This window comes from Taudactylus pleione, unplaced genomic scaffold (genome assembly GCF_031769625.1).
Source record: "Taudactylus pleione unplaced genomic scaffold, aTauple2 ptg000284l, whole genome shotgun sequence".
NCBI classification, from domain to species: domain Eukaryota; kingdom Metazoa; phylum Chordata; class Amphibia; order Anura; family Myobatrachidae; genus Taudactylus; species Taudactylus pleione.
The window spans coordinates 3839965-3861031 of record NW_028284686.1 but is presented as its reverse complement, the minus strand read 5'-3'; positions in this window follow the sequence as shown (position 1 = coordinate 3861031).

Genomic DNA, 21067 nt, shown 5'->3' with positions numbered 1-21067 from the left:
AGATTGGAAATGTAGTAAATTATGAATTTGATAAGCAGTCTTAGTAGTACCAACATATAAATAGCACCATGTTTTGTATTAAGATTATTTGAATATATTCATTACTTAATATTTATATGAGAAAAGAAATACACGGTAGGAATCCCTGTAAAATCTTGACCCGGATTGTGTGCAAACAAAGTTTTTGTCATTGGGACCCTTACCACAGCCCAAAGTTATCATATCGCTCCTCAGGTGCCAGTAATCCATAGGAGCTTCATAGAAATATTTTATGTCATTCAGAATACAAGGCCTTTAGTGTTTTGTGAGTGTCATGAAATGAACATAACATTTTAGTTTTTATTTTAGTTTCTTCTTTGTTTTGGTCAGATTTTGTTTCTTTGTAAAGAAATTGCAAAACGTCACTGGATCCTCTTAATATTTTCCATATAACTCTTTTTACCATTGTTGTAAACTAGACAAGTGGGTAACAACAAGTACGGAGTAAGACCATATTCCTGATTCTATAGTAGCAGATATACAGTATTTACTGTAAGAAGAGTTTATCACCTCATTTATTTTGCTAGACCTCACAGCCTCTTAACCTTCTAAGAACCTCCATTATGAAAAAAACAAAGACCACATCAAGCAAAATCAATTTTAAAATATATTTATTATGAATTTTCAGCATAAGGAAAGCAACACTTTATTTTTACTCTGCATTGTGAAAAAAATGAGTGCCCCAAGATTAGCCGGAGGCTCTTACAAGCTTGTCCTATAAGAAGACCAAGATGGTGGAAGCCTCATGACTCACAAAGAATCATCCTTCAAGCACTCAGGAGAGGAAAAACCCCCTGTGGAGGAAACCTCTGGGGACCCATGGCTTGAAGGACTGCCCGTCCCTCTGGGCACTAGGAGGCTATGCAGAGTTATATTTCCAAACATTTAAAATATGAACATTTGACACTAAAATGCAGTATACATTTCACCACATTAATAAATAACATTGGCTGACATCATTAATGTAGCTCCAGTCCACATCTCCTGAGATTACCCAATTTACATTCCTCCCAAAGCTGCGCAAATTTCTGAAGAGGACGGTCATCCCCTTTTGAGAAGCACCGAGTTTACCCGAATGGCTACTACATTTCGATAGATGTGCTGTGCTGCTAGAACCTCCAATTATAGAAATAAACAAGCTCAAGGTCATATTTTAGGGTAGTCAAGCTCCAAGTCTGCAGGCACATCCAAGCGAAACGCCCTTATCTTTGATGAGATACTTACCTCAAGAGGATATCTTTCCCTCAGTGGGCTGGGTGCAAGAGATGTATTTGGAGTATGTTAATGACAGCAATGATAATGCTATGTCAGTGTCCTGGGCAGCTAAGAGTGGTAGCAACAGCAAAGAGCTACCATTATGACATCACAGCATGACCTCACTCGTGTTCTACATTCCTTAAAGGAGAAGTGCACAAAATAATCTCTACTGATGTGTGATATGTTTATATTCTCCATCACCTCTGCTTCCCATGATACACCTGTCATTTATTACACATCTGTCCCTTTGCTATCTCCTTATTCGCCAAAGGTCTCTTTTACTGCATCCACTCATTGAATCAATCAGTTCCTAGCAGCTCTTTCTCATTTCATTAACCTGCTCCTTCTGTCCAATTTTTATTTTTCAAGACTGCTACTTGGGTAGAAAGCAAGCAAGGCATTGAATTAATATAAAAAACACAATTAAAATGAAAATACTCTTAGGATGTTTATATATTGAAATGACATTAATAGCTAGGCCACAGCTAGATATTTCTGCACCTCTAAAGCTGAGCGAGGATTTCCAGCAGGATGACCAGCATTACACCAGCGTGCAATATTCTGATGGAAACGTGCTGCTAATTGAATCTCCCCAATAGTCTCTGTTCCCAGTATAGAATATAATTGGCAATGATGAAGATACAGTGGAGGACCCATTATGCCCATTATACAGTAGACTTTCAGGATTGATAAATATTCAGTTTAGCCTAATGTAACTTGATCAGTATGCAATATATCCCTGTTATGTTTGGCCACTATACAGATTAGGCCCACTGTGCTAAATATACGTACACTCTGGGGGTTGTTTAGAGTTGGCTGTGCTGGCAAAGTGATTGTGTGAGGGGGCACACTGCACGCTGATAGATGCTGCGCTATACTCTGCTGATTAAGTGCTGTGTCCAGAGACTCACAGGTGGCTGTGCTGGCAAAGTGACTGTGTAAGGGGGCACACTGTACGCTGATGTATGCTGCGTTATACTCTGCTGATTAAGTGCTATGTCCAGAGACTCACAAGTGGCTGTGCTGGTAAAGTGACTATATATAGGGTGCACACTGCTCGCTGATGTATGCTGCGCTATACTCTGCTGATTAAGTTCTGTGTCCAGAGACACACAAGTGGCTGTGCTGGTAAAGTGACTGTATATAGGGTGCACACTGCTCGCTGATGTATGCTGCGCTATACTCTGCTGATTAAGTGCTGTGTCCAGAGACTCACAAGTGGCTGTGCTGGTAAAATGACTGTATATAGGGTGCACACTGCTCGCTGGTGTATGCTGCGCTATACTTTGCTGTTTAAAGGGGCTGTGTCCAGACTCACAAGTGGCTGTTCTGGTAAAGTGACTGTATATAGGGTGCACACTGCTCGCTGATGTACGCTGCGCTATACTTTGCTGATTAAAGGGGCTGTGTCCAGACTCACAAGTGGCTTTGCGTGCAAAAAAAAAAAAGTTTAAAATTTAAAAAAGACTTTGAAGAAGGTTAAAAGTTTAAAAAGTGAAAAAAAAACCTTTTTTTGTGCTGTACCCCACTGTGTATACAAGCACCATGACTCCTTGGGCCTTAGCCCTCTATGTGTGCATAACACACAAGTACTGTGACTCAGTAGTGAGTGGCAATGCTTCATAGATGTGCTTTAAACTGCGGTGTCTGTGCCGACAGTCTGTCGCTTAGTAACCAGCCAGCTCACTGCAGCCTTTGGCCAATAATGGTGAAAATAATATTGTGAGTTGTGAGGTGGTCTAAATTGACTGTAAATGACTGGAAATTAATGTTATTGGGGTAAATAATACGCTAGGAACAAAAAAAAAAGCCCAAATTATGTGATTTTAGCTTTTTTGTCAATTTTTGTAACAAAATCCAAATCTAAATATAAATCCAAACCCAGTCATGACGCTTTGGCAAATCCAAATCGAAGGCCGGACGACGAATCAGAGCCAAATCCAAATCCAAAAGAAATGGTCCGGCACACATATCTAGTTTATATGTGTTTTTTTTCTATGGCACTACAGGTCCCAGCTGGTCCTGCATGATTTCTTCAAGCTGCAACGTGATTTTTCAGCCATGGGTATGCAGGCACTTGTAGTGCTAAAAGCGCCTGCATGCGCGAGCCGTTTTATTTATTTGGCTGGCTGCATTTGTGTGGAAAAGCTGTGTGTGTCTGTGTAGGTTTTTGTCAGTGTGGGTCTGTGTGTCTGTGTCAGCGTGTGTGTGTCTGGGGAGGTTATGGTGTGCTGAGAGACGATGCAGGGGGAGATGGTGTGGCTAAGAGATGCAGGGGGCAGGAAGGTAGACAGGGGGAACGAGTCTGGTTGAACCGCTGTTGTAAGACGATGACCTTGTTAATATTCCCACAAAAACAGGCATCTTCCGGACGATGTGACCTACATGTATAATGAATGCCGACTGAAGACGCCGTCTTCCCATGGAGGATATATTTCTTCAGAGATTCCACATTGTGAGAAACCACCGTATAGGTAAGGTATATATGGAATGGAAAGTAATGTTCCCAGAGTGACAAGAAATGGGTGGTGTGCCATGTTGGCACGCCCCATTTTTAATGGACACGCCCCTGCGGTATGTGACCACACCCATTTTATTTGCTGCGCACCTAATATCTTTCTCTTTGTGTGTCTGTGGGGGTGCGGGGCACGCCGTTCTTCAACTTGCTCTGGGCTCCAAAGACCCTAGTGATGCCTCTGGCTGTTTTTTTTTTCCTAGGGAAGAGGCTCACATCCCCCTGCAGAACAGGCTTGGACTAGGTGACAGGAGGACCCCTTGCTTTGGGTTTTCTTCTTATCGTATCAACAGCACAGGATCATAACATTGAGCACTTGCCTGGGACTTGGCAGACTCAATTAGGCATCTCGGAAGTGAATGTGAGCCAAATATGTCATTTTTAATCCATTCATAATGGCTACCTGTTCTGCAGGTGCACCCCACTGCTTCCAAGTCTGCAGGATGATTGCATTAAATAATGCAGTTGGACAGCGTATCCAACCTCTTTAAGAAATGCCTTGAAAACCATCCTAAATAGTTGCTATTTAAAGGGACTGTAACCTTCCATATGTCGTTTGCTTCATTTTCTCCAGCACAGAAGAGTATACATGTTAGAAAAATTTTATATTTTTTCAATTTCACCTGATCTCTTTCATTTTTTGTGTCCTTTCTGGACTTGACCACTTCCCCAAAGACATCATGTACCACCGCCATATCCTGCACATCGCCATCAGGTCATAACCTTAAACTATTATGTAGTGCGAAGATTATCAAATCTCAATTCTAGTTACAGGATAGTTCTGGGAGGCGTGAAACAGATTTTGGGTGAAAGAAAGCAGAAGATTGGAAATGTAGTAAATTATGAATTTGATAAGCAGTCTTAGTAGTACCAACATATAAATAGCACCATGTTTTGTATTAAGAATATTTGAATATATTCATTACTTAATATTTATATGAGAAAAGAAATACACGGTAGGAATCCCTGTAAAATCTTGACCCGGATTGTGTGCAAACAAAGTTTTTGTCATTGGGACCCTTACCACAGCCCAAAGTTATCATATCGCTCCTCAGGTGCCAGTAATCCATATGAGCTTCATAGAAATATTTGATGTCATTCAGAATACAAGGCCTTTAGTGTTTTGTGAGTGTCATGAAATGAACATAAAATTTTAGTTTTTATTTTAGTTTCTTCTTTGTTTTGGTCAGATTTTGTTTCTTTGTAAAGAAATTGCAAAACGTCACTGGATCCTCTTAATATTTTCCATATAACTCTTTTTACCATTGTTGTAAACTAGACAAGTGGGTAACAACAAGTACGGAGTAAGACCATATTCCTGATTCTATAGTAGCAGATATACAGTATTTACTGTAAGAAGAGTTTATCACCTCATTTACTTTGCTAGACCTCACAGCCTCTTAACCTTCTAAGAACCTCCATTATGAAAAAAACAAAGACCACATCAAGCAAAATCCATTTTAAAATATATTTATTATGAATTTTCAGCACAAGGAAAACAACACTTTATTTTTACTCTGCATTGTGAAAAAAATAAGTGCCCAAGATTAGCCGGAGGCTCTTACAAGCTTGTCCTATAAGAAGACCAAGATGGTGGAAGCCTCATGACTCACAAAGAATCATCCTTCAAGCACTCAAGAGAGGAAAAACCCCCTGTGGAGGAAACCTCTGGGGACCCATGGCTTGAAGGACTGCCCGTCCCTCTGGGCACTAGGAGGCTATGCAGAGTTATATTTCCAAACTTATTTAAAATATGAACATTTGATACTAAAATGCAGTATACATTTCACCACATTAATAAATAACATTGGCTGACGTCATTAATGTAGCTCCAGTCCACATCTCCTGAGATTACCCAATTTACATTCCTCCCAAAGCTGCGCAATTTTCTGAAGAGGACGGTCATCCCCTTTTGAGAAGCACCGAGTTTACCCGAATGGCTATTACATTTCGATAGATGTGCTGTGCTGCTAGAACCTCCAATTATAGAAATAAACAAGCTCAAGGTCATATTTTAGGGTAGTCAAGCTCCAAGTCTGCAGGCACATCCAAGTGAAACGCCCTTATCTTTGATGAGATACTTACCTCAAGAGGATATCTTTCCCTCAGTGGGCTGGGTGCAAGAGATGTATTTGGAGTATGTTAATGACAGCAATGATAATGCTATGTCAGTGTCCTGGGCAGCTAAGAGTGGTAGCAACAGCAAAGAGCTACCATTATGACATCACAGCATGACCTCACTCGTGTTCTACATTCCTTAAAGGAGAAGTGCACAAAATAATCTCTACTGATGTGTGATATGTTTATATTCTCCATCACCTCTGCTTCCCATGATATACCTGCCGTTTATTACACATCTGTCCCTTTGCTATCTCCTTATTCGCCAAAGTTCTCTTTTACTGCATCCACTCATTGAATCAATCAGTTCCTAGCAGCTCTTTCTCATTTCATTAACCTGCTCCTTCTGTCCAATTTTTATTTTTCAAGACTGCTACTTGGGTAGAAAACAAGCAAGGGATTGAATTAATATAAAAAACACAATTAAAATGAAAATACTCTTAGGATGTTTATATATTGAAATGACATTAATAGCTAGGCCACGGCTAGATATTTCTGCACCTCTAAAGCCGAGCGAGGATTTCCTGCAGGATGACCAGCATTACACCAGCGTGCAATATTCTGATGGAAACGTGCTGCTAATTGAATCTCCCCAATAGTCTCTGTTCCCAGTATAGAATATAATTGGCAATGATGAAGATACAGTGGAGAACCCATTATGCCCATTATACAGAAGACTTTCAAGATTCATAAATATTCAGTTTAGCCTAATGTAACTTGATCAGTATGCAATATATCCCTGTTATGTTTGGCCACTATACAGATTAGGCCCACTGTGCTAAATATACGTACACTCTGGGGGTCGTTTAGAGTTGGCTGTGCTGGCAAAGTGATTGTGTGAGGGGGCACACTGCACGCTGATAGATGCTGCGCTATACTCTGCTGATTAAGTGCTGTGTCCAGAGACTCACAGGTGGCTGTGCTGGCAAAGTGACTGTGTAAGGGGGCACACTGTACGCTGATGTATGCTGCGTTATACTCTGCTGATTAAGTGCTGTGTCCAGAGACTCACAAGTGGCTGTGCTGGTAAAGTGACTATATATAGGGTGCACACTGCTCGCTGATGTATGCTGTGCTATACTCTGCTGATTAAGTCCTGTGTCCAGAGACTCACAAGTGGCTGTGCTGGTAAAGTGACTGTATATAGGGTGCACACTGCTCGCTGATGTATGCTGCGCTATACTCTGCTGATTAAGTACTGTGTCCAGAGACTCACAAGTGGCTGTGCTGGTAAAGTGACTGTATATAGGGTGCACACTGCTCGCTGATGTATGCTGCGCTATACTTTGCTGTTTAAAGGGGCTGTGTCCAGACTCACAAGTGGCTGTGCTGGTAAAGTGACTGTATATAGGGTGCACACTGCTCGCTGATGTACGCTGCGCTATACTTTGCTGATTAAAGGGGCTGTGTCCAGACTTACAAGTGGCTTTGTGTGCAAAAAAAAAAGTTTAAAATTTTAAAAAGACTTTGAAGAAGGTTAAAAGATTAAAAAGTGAAAAAAAAACCCTTTTTTTTGTGCTGTACCCCACTGTGTATACAAGCACCATGACTCCTTGGGCCTTAGCCCTCTATGTGTGCCTAACACACAAGTACTGTGACTCAGTAGTGAGTGGCAATGCTTCATAGATGTGCTTTAAACTGCGGTGTCTGTGCCGACAGTCTGTCGCTTCGTAACCAGCCAGCTCACTGCAGCCTTTGGCCAATAATGGTGAAAATAATATTGTGAGTTGTGAGGTGGTCTAAATTGACTGTAAATGACTGAAAATTAATGTTATTGGGGTAAATAATACGCTAGGAACAAAAAAAAAGCCCAAATTATGGGATTTTAGCTTTTTTGTCAATTTTTGTAACAAAATCCAAATCTAAATATAAATCCAAACCCAGTCATGACGCTTTGGCAAATCCAAATCGAAGGCCGGACGACGAATCAGAGCCAAATCCAAATCCAAAAGAAATGGTCCGGCACACATATCTAGTTTATATGTGTTTTTTTTCTGTGGCACTACAGGTCCCAGCTGGTCCTGGATGATTTCTTCAAGCTGCAACGTGATTTTTCAGCCATGGGTATGCAGGCACTTGTAGTGCTAAAAGCACCTGCATGCGCGAGCCGTTTTATTTATTTGGCTGGCTGCATTTGTGTGGAAAAGCTGTGTGTGTCTGTGTAGGTGTTTGTCAGTGTGGGTCTGTGTGTCTGTGTCAGCGTGTGTGTGTCTGGGGAGGTTATGGTGTGCTGAGAGACGATGCAGGGGAAGATGGTGTGGCTAAGAGATGCAGGGGGCAGGAAGGTAGACAGGGGGAACGAGTCTGGTTGAACCGCTGTTGTAAGACGATGACCTTGTTAATATTCCCACACAAACAGGCATCTTCCGGACGATGTGACCTACATGAATAATGAATGCCGACTGAAGACGCCGTCTTCCCATGGAGGATATATTTCTTCAGAGATTCCACATTGTGAGAAACCACCGTATAGGTAAGGTATATATGGAATGGAAAGTAATGTTCCCAGAGTGACAAGAAATGGGTGGTGTGCCATGTTGGCACGCCCCATTTTTAATGGACACGCCCCTGGGGTATGTGACCACACCCATTTTTTTTGCTGCGCACCAGAGGCGCGCAGATATCTTTCTCTGCGTATATCTGTGGGGTTGCGGGGAACGCCGTTCTTCAACTTGCTCTGGGCTCCAAAGACCCTAGTGATGCCTCTGGCTGTTTTTTTTTCCAAGGGAAGAGGCTCACATCCCCCAGCAGAATAGGCTTGGACTAGGTGACAGGAGGACCCCTTGCTTTGGGTTTTCTTCTTATCGTGTCAACAGCACAGGATCATAACATTGAGCACTTGCCTGGGACTTGGCAGACTCAATTAGGCATCTCGGAAGTGAATGTGAGCCAAATATATCATTTTTAATCCATTCACAATGGTTACCTGTTCTGCGGGTGCACCCCACTGCTTCCAAGTCTGCAGGATGATTGCATTAAATAATGCAGTTGGACAGCGTATCCAACCTCTTTAAGAAATGCCTTGAAAACCATCCTAAATAGTTGCTATTAAAGGGACTGTAACCTTCCATATGTCGTTTGCTTCATTTTCTCCAGCACAGAAGAGTATACATGTTAGAAAAATTTTAGATTATTTCAATTTCACCTGATCTCTTTCATTTTTTGTGTCCTTTCTGGACATGACCTCTTCCCCAATGACATCATGTACCACCGCCATATCCTGCACATCGCCATCAGGTCATAACCTTAAACTATTATGTAGTGCGAAGATTATCAAATCTCAATTCTAGTTACAGGATAGTTCTGGGAGGCGTGAAACAGATTTTGGGTGAAAGAAAGCAGAAGATTGGAAATGTAGTAAATTATGAATTTGATAAGCAGTCTTAGTAGTACCAACATATAAATAGCACCATGTTTTGTATTAAGATTATTTGAATATATTCATTACTTAATATTTATATGAGAAAAGAAATACACGGTAGGAATCCCTGTAAAATCTTGACCCGGATTGTGTGCAAACAAAGTTTTTGTCATTGGGACCCTTACCACAGCCCAAAGTTATCATATCGCTCCTCAGGTGCCAGTAATCCATAGGAGCTTCATAGAAATATTTTATGTCATTCAGAATACAAGGCCTTTAGTGTTTTGTGAGTGTCATGAAATGAACATAACATTTTAGTTTTTATTTTAGTTTCTTCTTTGTTTTGGTCAGATTTTGTTTCTTTGTAAAGAAATTGCAAAACGTCACTGGATCCTCTTAATATTTTCCATATAACTCTTTTTACCATTGTTGTAAACTAGACAAGTGGGTAACAACAAGTACGGAGTAAGACCATATTCCTGATTCTATAGTAGCAGATATACAGTATTTACTGTAAGAAGAGTTTATCACCTCATTTATTTTGCTAGACCTCACAGCCTCTTAACCTTCTAAGAACCTCCATTATGAAAAAAACAAAGACCACATCAAGCAAAATCAATTTTAAAATATATTTATTATGAATTTTCAGCATAAGGAAAGCAACACTTTATTTTTACTCTGCATTGTGAAAAAAATGAGTGCCCCAAGATTAGCCGGAGGCTCTTACAAGCTTGTCCTATAAGAAGACCAAGATGGTGGAAGCCTCATGACTCACAAAGAATCATCCTTCAAGCACTCAGGAGAGGAAAAACCCCCTGTGGAGGAAACCTCTGGGGACCCATGGCTTGAAGGACTGCCCGTCCCTCTGGGCACTAGGAGGCTATGCAGAGTTATATTTCCAAACATTTAAAATATGAACATTTGACACTAAAATGCAGTATACATTTCACCACATTAATAAATAACATTGGCTGACATCATTAATGTAGCTCCAGTCCACATCTCCTGAGATTACCCAATTTACATTCCTCCCAAAGCTGCGCAAATTTCTGAAGAGGACGGTCATCCCCTTTTGAGAAGCACCGAGTTTACCCGAATGGCTACTACATTTCGATAGATGTGCTGTGCTGCTAGAACCTCCAATTATAGAAATAAACAAGCTCAAGGTCATATTTTAGGGTAGTCAAGCTCCAAGTCTGCAGGCACATCCAAGCGAAACGCCCTTATCTTTGATGAGATACTTACCTCAAGAGGATATCTTTCCCTCAGTGGGCTGGGTGCAAGAGATGTATTTGGAGTATGTTAATGACAGCAATGATAATGCTATGTCAGTGTCCTGGGCAGCTAAGAGTGGTAGCAACAGCAAAGAGCTACCATTATGACATCACAGCATGACCTCACTCGTGTTCTACATTCCTTAAAGGAGAAGTGCACAAAATAATCTCTACTGATGTGTGATATGTTTATATTCTCCATCACCTCTGCTTCCCATGATACACCTGTCATTTATTACACATCTGTCCCTTTGCTATCTCCTTATTCGCCAAAGGTCTCTTTTACTGCATCCACTCATTGAATCAATCAGTTCCTAGCAGCTCTTTCTCATTTCATTAACCTGCTCCTTCTGTCCAATTTTTATTTTTCAAGACTGCTACTTGGGTAGAAAGCAAGCAAGGCATTGAATTAATATAAAAAACACAATTAAAATGAAAATACTCTTAGGATGTTTATATATTGAAATGACATTAATAGCTAGGCCACAGCTAGATATTTCTGCACCTCTAAAGCTGAGCGAGGATTTCCAGCAGGATGACCAGCATTACACCAGCGTGCAATATTCTGATGGAAACGTGCTGCTAATTGAATCTCCCCAATAGTCTCTGTTCCCAGTATAGAATATAATTGGCAATGATGAAGATACAGTGGAGGACCCATTATGCCCATTATACAGTAGACTTTCAGGATTGATAAATATTCAGTTTAGCCTAATGTAACTTGATCAGTATGCAATATATCCCTGTTATGTTTGGCCACTATACAGATTAGGCCCACTGTGCTAAATATACGTACACTCTGGGGGTTGTTTAGAGTTGGCTGTGCTGGCAAAGTGATTGTGTGAGGGGGCACACTGCACGCTGATAGATGCTGCGCTATACTCTGCTGATTAAGTGCTGTGTCCAGAGACTCACAGGTGGCTGTGCTGGCAAAGTGACTGTGTAAGGGGGCACACTGTACGCTGATGTATGCTGCGTTATACTCTGCTGATTAAGTGCTATGTCCAGAGACTCACAAGTGGCTGTGCTGGTAAAGTGACTATATATAGGGTGCACACTGCTCGCTGATGTATGCTGCGCTATACTCTGCTGATTAAGTTCTGTGTCCAGAGACACACAAGTGGCTGTGCTGGTAAAGTGACTGTATATAGGGTGCACACTGCTCGCTGATGTATGCTGCGCTATACTCTGCTGATTAAGTGCTGTGTCCAGAGACTCACAAGTGGCTGTGCTGGTAAAATGACTGTATATAGGGTGCACACTGCTCGCTGGTGTATGCTGCGCTATACTTTGCTGTTTAAAGGGGCTGTGTCCAGACTCACAAGTGGCTGTTCTGGTAAAGTGACTGTATATAGGGTGCACACTGCTCGCTGATGTACGCTGCGCTATACTTTGCTGATTAAAGGGGCTGTGTCCAGACTCACAAGTGGCTTTGCGTGCAAAAAAAAAAAAGTTTAAAATTTAAAAAAGACTTTGAAGAAGGTTAAAAGTTTAAAAAGTGAAAAAAAAACCTTTTTTTGTGCTGTACCCCACTGTGTATACAAGCACCATGACTCCTTGGGCCTTAGCCCTCTATGTGTGCATAACACACAAGTACTGTGACTCAGTAGTGAGTGGCAATGCTTCATAGATGTGCTTTAAACTGCGGTGTCTGTGCCGACAGTCTGTCGCTTAGTAACCAGCCAGCTCACTGCAGCCTTTGGCCAATAATGGTGAAAATAATATTGTGAGTTGTGAGGTGGTCTAAATTGACTGTAAATGACTGGAAATTAATGTTATTGGGGTAAATAATACGCTAGGAACAAAAAAAAAAGCCCAAATTATGTGATTTTAGCTTTTTTGTCAATTTTTGTAACAAAATCCAAATCTAAATATAAATCCAAACCCAGTCATGACGCTTTGGCAAATCCAAATCGAAGGCCGGACGACGAATCAGAGCCAAATCCAAATCCAAAAGAAATGGTCCGGCACACATATCTAGTTTATATGTGTTTTTTTTCTGTGGCACTACAGGTCCCAGCTGGTCCTGCATGATTTCTTCAAGCTGCAACGTGATTTTTCAGCCATGGGTATGCAGGCACTTGTAGTGCTAAAAGCGCCTGCATGCGCGAGCCGTTTTATTTATTTGGCTGGCTGCATTTGTGTGGAAAAGCTGTGTGTGTCTGTGTAGGTTTTTGTCAGTGTGGGTCTGTGTGTCTGTGTCAGCGTGTGTGTGTCTGGGGAGGTTATGGTGTGCTGAGAGACGATGCAGGGGGAGATGGTGTGGCTAAGAGATGCAGGGGGCAGGAAGGTAGACAGGGGGAACGAGTCTGGTTGAACCGCTGTTGTAAGACGATGACCTTGTTAATATTCCCACAAAAACAGGCATCTTCCGGACGATGTGACCTACATGTATAATGAATGCCGACTGAAGACGCCGTCTTCCCATGGAGGATATATTTCTTCAGAGATTCCACATTGTGAGAAACCACCGTATAGGTAAGGTATATATGGAATGGAAAGTAATGTTCCCAGAGTGACAAGAAATGGGTGGTGTGCCATGTTGGCACGCCCCATTTTTAATGGACACGCCCCTGCGGTATGTGACCACACCCATTTTATTTGCTGCGCACCTAATATCTTTCTCTTTGTGTGTCTGTGGGGGTGCGGGGCACGCCGTTCTTCAACTTGCTCTGGGCTCCAAAGACCCTAGTGATGCCTCTGGCTGTTTTTTTTTTCCTAGGGAAGAGGCTCACATCCCCCTGCAGAACAGGCTTGGACTAGGTGACAGGAGGACCCCTTGCTTTGGGTTTTCTTCTTATCGTATCAACAGCACAGGATCATAACATTGAGCACTTGCCTGGGACTTGGCAGACTCAATTAGGCATCTCGGAAGTGAATGTGAGCCAAATATGTCATTTTTAATCCATTCATAATGGCTACCTGTTCTGCAGGTGCACCCCACTGCTTCCAAGTCTGCAGGATGATTGCATTAAATAATGCAGTTGGACAGCGTATCCAACCTCTTTAAGAAATGCCTTGAAAACCATCCTAAATAGTTGCTATTTAAAGGGACTGTAACCTTCCATATGTCGTTTGCTTCATTTTCTCCAGCACAGAAGAGTATACATGTTAGAAAAATTTTATATTTTTTCAATTTCACCTGATCTCTTTCATTTTTTGTGTCCTTTCTGGACTTGACCACTTCCCCAAAGACATCATGTACCACCGCCATATCCTGCACATCGCCATCAGGTCATAACCTTAAACTATTATGTAGTGCGAAGATTATCAAATCTCAATTCTAGTTACAGGATAGTTCTGGGAGGCGTGAAACAGATTTTGGGTGAAAGAAAGCAGAAGATTGGAAATGTAGTAAATTATGAATTTGATAAGCAGTCTTAGTAGTACCAACATATAAATAGCACCATGTTTTGTATTAAGAATATTTGAATATATTCATTACTTAATATTTATATGAGAAAAGAAATACACGGTAGGAATCCCTGTAAAATCTTGACCCGGATTGTGTGCAAACAAAGTTTTTGTCATTGGGACCCTTACCACAGCCCAAAGTTATCATATCGCTCCTCAGGTGCCAGTAATCCATATGAGCTTCATAGAAATATTTGATGTCATTCAGAATACAAGGCCTTTAGTGTTTTGTGAGTGTCATGAAATGAACATAAAATTTTAGTTTTTATTTTAGTTTCTTCTTTGTTTTGGTCAGATTTTGTTTCTTTGTAAAGAAATTGCAAAACGTCACTGGATCCTCTTAATATTTTCCATATAACTCTTTTTACCATTGTTGTAAACTAGACAAGTGGGTAACAACAAGTACGGAGTAAGACCATATTCCTGATTCTATAGTAGCAGATATACAGTATTTACTGTAAGAAGAGTTTATCACCTCATTTACTTTGCTAGACCTCACAGCCTCTTAACCTTCTAAGAACCTCCATTATGAAAAAAACAAAGACCACATCAAGCAAAATCCATTTTAAAATATATTTATTATGAATTTTCAGCACAAGGAAAACAACACTTTATTTTTACTCTGCATTGTGAAAAAAATAAGTGCCCAAGATTAGCCGGAGGCTCTTACAAGCTTGTCCTATAAGAAGACCAAGATGGTGGAAGCCTCATGACTCACAAAGAATCATCCTTCAAGCACTCAAGAGAGGAAAAACCCCCTGTGGAGGAAACCTCTGGGGACCCATGGCTTGAAGGACTGCCCGTCCCTCTGGGCACTAGGAGGCTATGCAGAGTTATATTTCCAAACTTATTTAAAATATGAACATTTGATACTAAAATGCAGTATACATTTCACCACATTAATAAATAACATTGGCTGACGTCATTAATGTAGCTCCAGTCCACATCTCCTGAGATTACCCAATTTACATTCCTCCCAAAGCTGCGCAATTTTCTGAAGAGGACGGTCATCCCCTTTTGAGAAGCACCGAGTTTACCCGAATGGCTATTACATTTCGATAGATGTGCTGTGCTGCTAGAACCTCCAATTATAGAAATAAACAAGCTCAAGGTCATATTTTAGGGTAGTCAAGCTCCAAGTCTGCAGGCACATCCAAGTGAAACGCCCTTATCTTTGATGAGATACTTACCTCAAGAGGATATCTTTCCCTCAGTGGGCTGGGTGCAAGAGATGTATTTGGAGTATGTTAATGACAGCAATGATAATGCTATGTCAGTGTCCTGGGCAGCTAAGAGTGGTAGCAACAGCAAAGAGCTACCATTATGACATCACAGCATGACCTCACTCGTGTTCTACATTCCTTAAAGGAGAAGTGCACAAAATAATCTCTACTGATGTGTGATATGTTTATATTCTCCATCACCTCTGCTTCCCATGATATACCTGCCGTTTATTACACATCTGTCCCTTTGCTATCTCCTTATTCGCCAAAGTTCTCTTTTACTGCATCCACTCATTGAATCAATCAGTTCCTAGCAGCTCTTTCTCATTTCATTAACCTGCTCCTTCTGTCCAATTTTTATTTTTCAAGACTGCTACTTGGGTAGAAAACAAGCAAGGGATTGAATTAATATAAAAAACACAATTAAAATGAAAATACTCTTAGGATGTTTATATATTGAAATGACATTAATAGCTAGGCCACGGCTAGATATTTCTGCACCTCTAAAGCCGAGCGAGGATTTCCTGCAGGATGACCAGCATTACACCAGCGTGCAATATTCTGATGGAAACGTGCTGCTAATTGAATCTCCCCAATAGTCTCTGTTCCCAGTATAGAATATAATTGGCAATGATGAAGATACAGTGGAGAACCCATTATGCCCATTATACAGAAGACTTTCAAGATTCATAAATATTCAGTTTAGCCTAATGTAACTTGATCAGTATGCAATATATCCCTGTTATGTTTGGCCACTATACAGATTAGGCCCACTGTGCTAAATATACGTACACTCTGGGGGTCGTTTAGAGTTGGCTGTGCTGGCAAAGTGATTGTGTGAGGGGGCACACTGCACGCTGATAGATGCTGCGCTATACTCTGCTGATTAAGTGCTGTGTCCAGAGACTCACAGGTGGCTGTGCTGGCAAAGTGACTGTGTAAGGGGGCACACTGTACGCTGATGTATGCTGCGTTATACTCTGCTGATTAAGTGCTGTGTCCAGAGACTCACAAGTGGCTGTGCTGGTAAAGTGACTATATATAGGGTGCACACTGCTCGCTGATGTATGCTGTGCTATACTCTGCTGATTAAGTCCTGTGTCCAGAGACTCACAAGTGGCTGTGCTGGTAAAGTGACTGTATATAGGGTGCACACTGCTCGCTGATGTATGCTGCGCTATACTCTGCTGATTAAGTACTGTGTCCAGAGACTCACAAGTGGCTGTGCTGGTAAAGTGACTGTATATAGGGTGCACACTGCTCGCTGATGTATGCTGCGCTATACTTTGCTGTTTAAAGGGGCTGTGTCCAGACTCACAAGTGGCTGTGCTGGTAAAGTGACTGTATATAGGGTGCACACTGCTCGCTGATGTACGCTGCGCTATACTTTGCTGATTAAAGGGGCTGTGTCCAGACTTACAAGTGGCTTTGTGTGCAAAAAAAAAAGTTTAAAATTTTAAAAAGACTTTGAAGAAGGTTAAAAGATTAAAAAGTGAAAAAAAAACCCTTTTTTTTGTGCTGTACCCCACTGTGTATACAAGCACCATGACTCCTTGGGCCTTAGCCCTCTATGTGTGCCTAACACACAAGTACTGTGACTCAGTAGTGAGTGGCAATGCTTCATAGATGTGCTTTAAACTGCGGTGTCTGTGCCGACAGTCTGTCGCTTCGTAACCAGCCAGCTCACTGCAGCCTTTGGCCAATAATGGTGAAAATAATATTGTGAGTTGTGAGGTGGTCTAAATTGACTGTAAATGACTGAAAATTAATGTTATTGGGGTAAATAATACGCTAGGAACAAAAAAAAAGCCCAAATTATGGGATTTTAGCTTTTTTGTCAATTTTTGTAACAAAATCCAAATCTAAATATAAATCCAAACCCAGTCATGACGCTTTGGCAAATCCAAATCGAAGGCCGGACGACGAATCAGAGCCAAATCCAAATCCAAAAGAAATGGTCCGGCACACATATCTAGTTTATATGTGTTTTTTTTCTGTGGCACTACAGGTCCCAGCTGGTCCTGGATGATTTCTTCAAGCTGCAACGTGATTTTTCAGCCATGGGTATGCAGGCACTTGTAGTGCTAAAAGCACCTGCATGCGCGAGCCGTTTTATTTATTTGGCTGGCTGCATTTGTGTGGAAAAGCTGTGTGTGTCTGTGTAGGTGTTTGTCAGTGTGGGTCTGTGTGTCTGTGTCAGCGTGTGTGTGTCTGGGGAGGTTATGGTGTGCTGAGAGACGATGCAGGGGAAGATGGTGTGGCTAAGAGATGCAGGGGGCAGGAAGGTAGACAGGGGGAACGAGTCTGGTTGAACCGCTGTTGTAAGACGATGACCTTGTTAATATTCCCACACAAACAGGCATCTTCCGGACGATGTGACCTACATGAATAATGAATGCCGACTGAAGACGCCGTCTTCCCATGGAGGATATATTTCTTCAGAGATTCCACATTGTGAGAAACCACCGTATAGGTAAGGTATATATGGAATGGAAAGTAATGTTCCCAGAGTGACAAGAAATGGGTGGTGTGCCATGTTGGCACGCCCCATTTTTAATGGACACGCCCCTGGGGTATGTGACCACACCCATTTTTTTTGCTGCGCACCAGAGGCGCGCAGATATCTTTCTCTGCGTATATCTGTGGGGTTGCGGGGAACGCCGTTCTTCAACTTGCTCTGGGCTCCAAAGACCCTAGTGATGCCTCTGGCTGTTTTTTTTTCCAAGGGAAGAGGCTCACATCCCCCAGCAGAATAGGCTTGGACTAGGTGACAGGAGGACCCCTTGCTTTGGGTTTTCTTCTTATCGTGTCAACAGCACAGGATCATAACATTGAGCACTTGCCTGGGACTTGGCAGACTCAATTAGGCATCTCGGAAGTGAATGTGAGCCAAATATGTCATTTTTAATCCATTCATAATGGCTACCTGTTCTGCAGGTGCACCCCACTGCTTCCAAGTCTGCAGGATGATTGCATTAAATAATGCAGTTGGACAGCGTATCCAACCTCTTTAAGAAATGCCTTGAAAACAATCCTAAATAGTTGCTATTTAAAGGGACTGTAACCTTCCATATGTCGTTTGCTTCATTTTCTCCAGCACAGAAGAGTATACATGTTAGAAAAATTTTATATTATTTCAATTTCACCTGATCTCTTTCATTTTTTGTGTCCTTTCTGGACTTGACTACTTCCCCAATGACATCATGTACCACCGCCATATCCTGCACATCGCCATCAGGTCATCACCTTAAACTATTATGTAGTACGAAGATTATCAAATCTCAATTCTAGTTACAGGATAGTTCTGGGAGGCGTGAAACAGATTTTGGGTGAAAGAAAGCAGAAGATTGGAAATGTAGTAAATGAGGAATTTGATAAGCAGTCTTAGTAGTACCAACATATAAATAGCACCATGTTTTGTATTAAGATTATTTGAATATATTCATTACTTAATATTTATATGAGAAAAGAAATACACGGTAGGAATCCCTGTAAAATCTTGACCCGGATTGTGTGCAAACAAAGTTTTTGTCATTGGGACCCTTACCACAGCCCAAAGTTATCATATCGCTCCTCAAGTGCCAGTAATCCATATGAGCTTCATAGAAATATTTGATGTCATTCAGAATACAAGGCCTTTAGTGTTTTGTGAGTGTCATGAAATGAACATAAAATTTTAGTTTTTATTTTAGTTTCTTCTTTGTTTTGGTCAGATTTTGTTTCTTTGTAAAGAAATTGCAAAACGTCACTGGATCCTCTTAATATTTTCCATATAACTCTTTTTACCATTGTTGTAAACTAGACAAGTGGGTAACAACAAGTACGGAGTAAGACCATATTCCTGATTCTATAGTAGCAGATATACAGTATTTACTGTAAGAAGAGTTTATCACCTCATTTACTTTGCTAGACCTCACAGCCTCTTAACCTTCTAAGAACCTCCATTATGAAAAAAACAAAGACCACATCAAGCAAAATCAATTTTAAAATATATTTATTATGAATTTTCTGCACAAGGAAAACAACACTTTATTTTTACTCTGCATTGTGAAAAAAATTAGTGCCCAAGATTAGCCGGAGGCTCTTACAAGCTTGTCCTATAAGAAGACCAAGATGGTGGAAGCCTCATGACTCACAAAGAATCATCCTTCAAGCACTCAGGAGAGGAAAAACCCCCTGTGGAGGAAACCTCTGGGGACCCATGGCTTGAAGGACTGCCCGTCCCTCTGGGCACTAGGAGGCTATGCAGAGTTATATTTCCAAACTTATTTAAAATATGAACATTTGACACTAAAATGCAGTATACATTTCACCACATTAATAAATAACATTGGCTGACGTCATTAATGTAGCTCCAGTCCACATCTCCTGAGATAACCCAATTTACATTCCTCCCAAAGCTGCGCAATTTTCTGAAGAGGACGGTCATCCCCTTTTGAGAAGCACCGAGTTTACCCGAATGGCTACTACATTTCGATAGATGTGCTGTGCTGCTAGAACCTCCAATTATAGAAATAAACAAGCTCAAGGTCATATTTTAGGGTAGTCAAGCTCCAAGTCTGCAGGCACATCCAAGTGAAACGCCCTTATCTTTGATGAGATACTTACCTCAAGAGGATATCTTTCCCTCAGTGGGCTGGGTGCAAGAGATGTATTTGGAGTATGTTAATGACAGCAATGATAATGCTATGTCAGTGTCCTGGGCAGCTAAGAGTGGTAGCAACAGCAAAGAGCTACCATTATGACATCACAGCATGACCTCACTCGTGTTCTACATTCCTTAAAGGAGAAGGGCACAAAATAATCTCTACTGATGTGTGATATGTTTATATTCTCCATCACCTCTGCTTCCCATGATACACCTGCCATTTATTACACATCTGTCCCTTTGCTATCTCCTTATTTGCCAAAGTTCTCTTTTACTGCATCCACTCATTGAATCAATCAGTTCCTAGCAGCTCTTTCTCATTTCATTAACCTGCTCCTTCTGTCCAATTTTTATTTTTCAAGACTGCTACTTGGGTAGAAAACAAGCAAGGGGTTGAATTAATATAAAAAACACAATTAAAATGAAAATACTCTTAGGATGTTTATATATTGAAATGACATTAATAGCTAGGCCACGGCTAGATATTTCTGCACCTCTAAAGCCGAGCGAGGATTTCCTGCAGGATGACCAGCATTACACCAGCGTGCAATATTCTGATGGAAACGTGCTGCTAATTGAATCTCCCCAATAGTCTCTGTTCCCAGTATAGAATATAATTGGCAATGATGAAGATACAGTGGAGAACCCATTATTCCCATTATACAGTAGACTTTCAGGATTCATAAATATTCAGTTTAGCCTAATGTAACTTGATCAGTATGCAATATATCCCTGTTATGTTTGGCCACTATACAGATTAGGCCCACTGTGCTAAATATACGTACACTCTGGGGGTCGTTTAGAGTTGGCTGTGCTGGCAAAGTGATTGTGTGAGGGGGCACACTGCACGCTGATAGATGCTGCGCTATACTCTGCTGATTAAGTGCTGTGTCCAGAGACTCACAGGTGGCTGTGCTGGCAAAGTGACTGTGTAAGGGGGCACACTGTACGCTGATGTATGCTGCGTTATACTCTGCTGATTAAGTGCTGTGTCCAGAGACTCACAAGTGGCTGTGCTGGTAAAGTGACTATATATAGGGTGCACACTGCTCGCTGATGTATGCTGCGCTATACTCTGCTGATTAAGTCCTGTGTCCAGAGACTCACAAGTGGCTGTGCTGGTAAAGTGACTGTATATAGGGTGCACACTGCTCGCTGATGTATGCTGCGCTATACTCTGCTGATTAAGTGCTGTGTCCAGAGACTCACAAGTGGCTG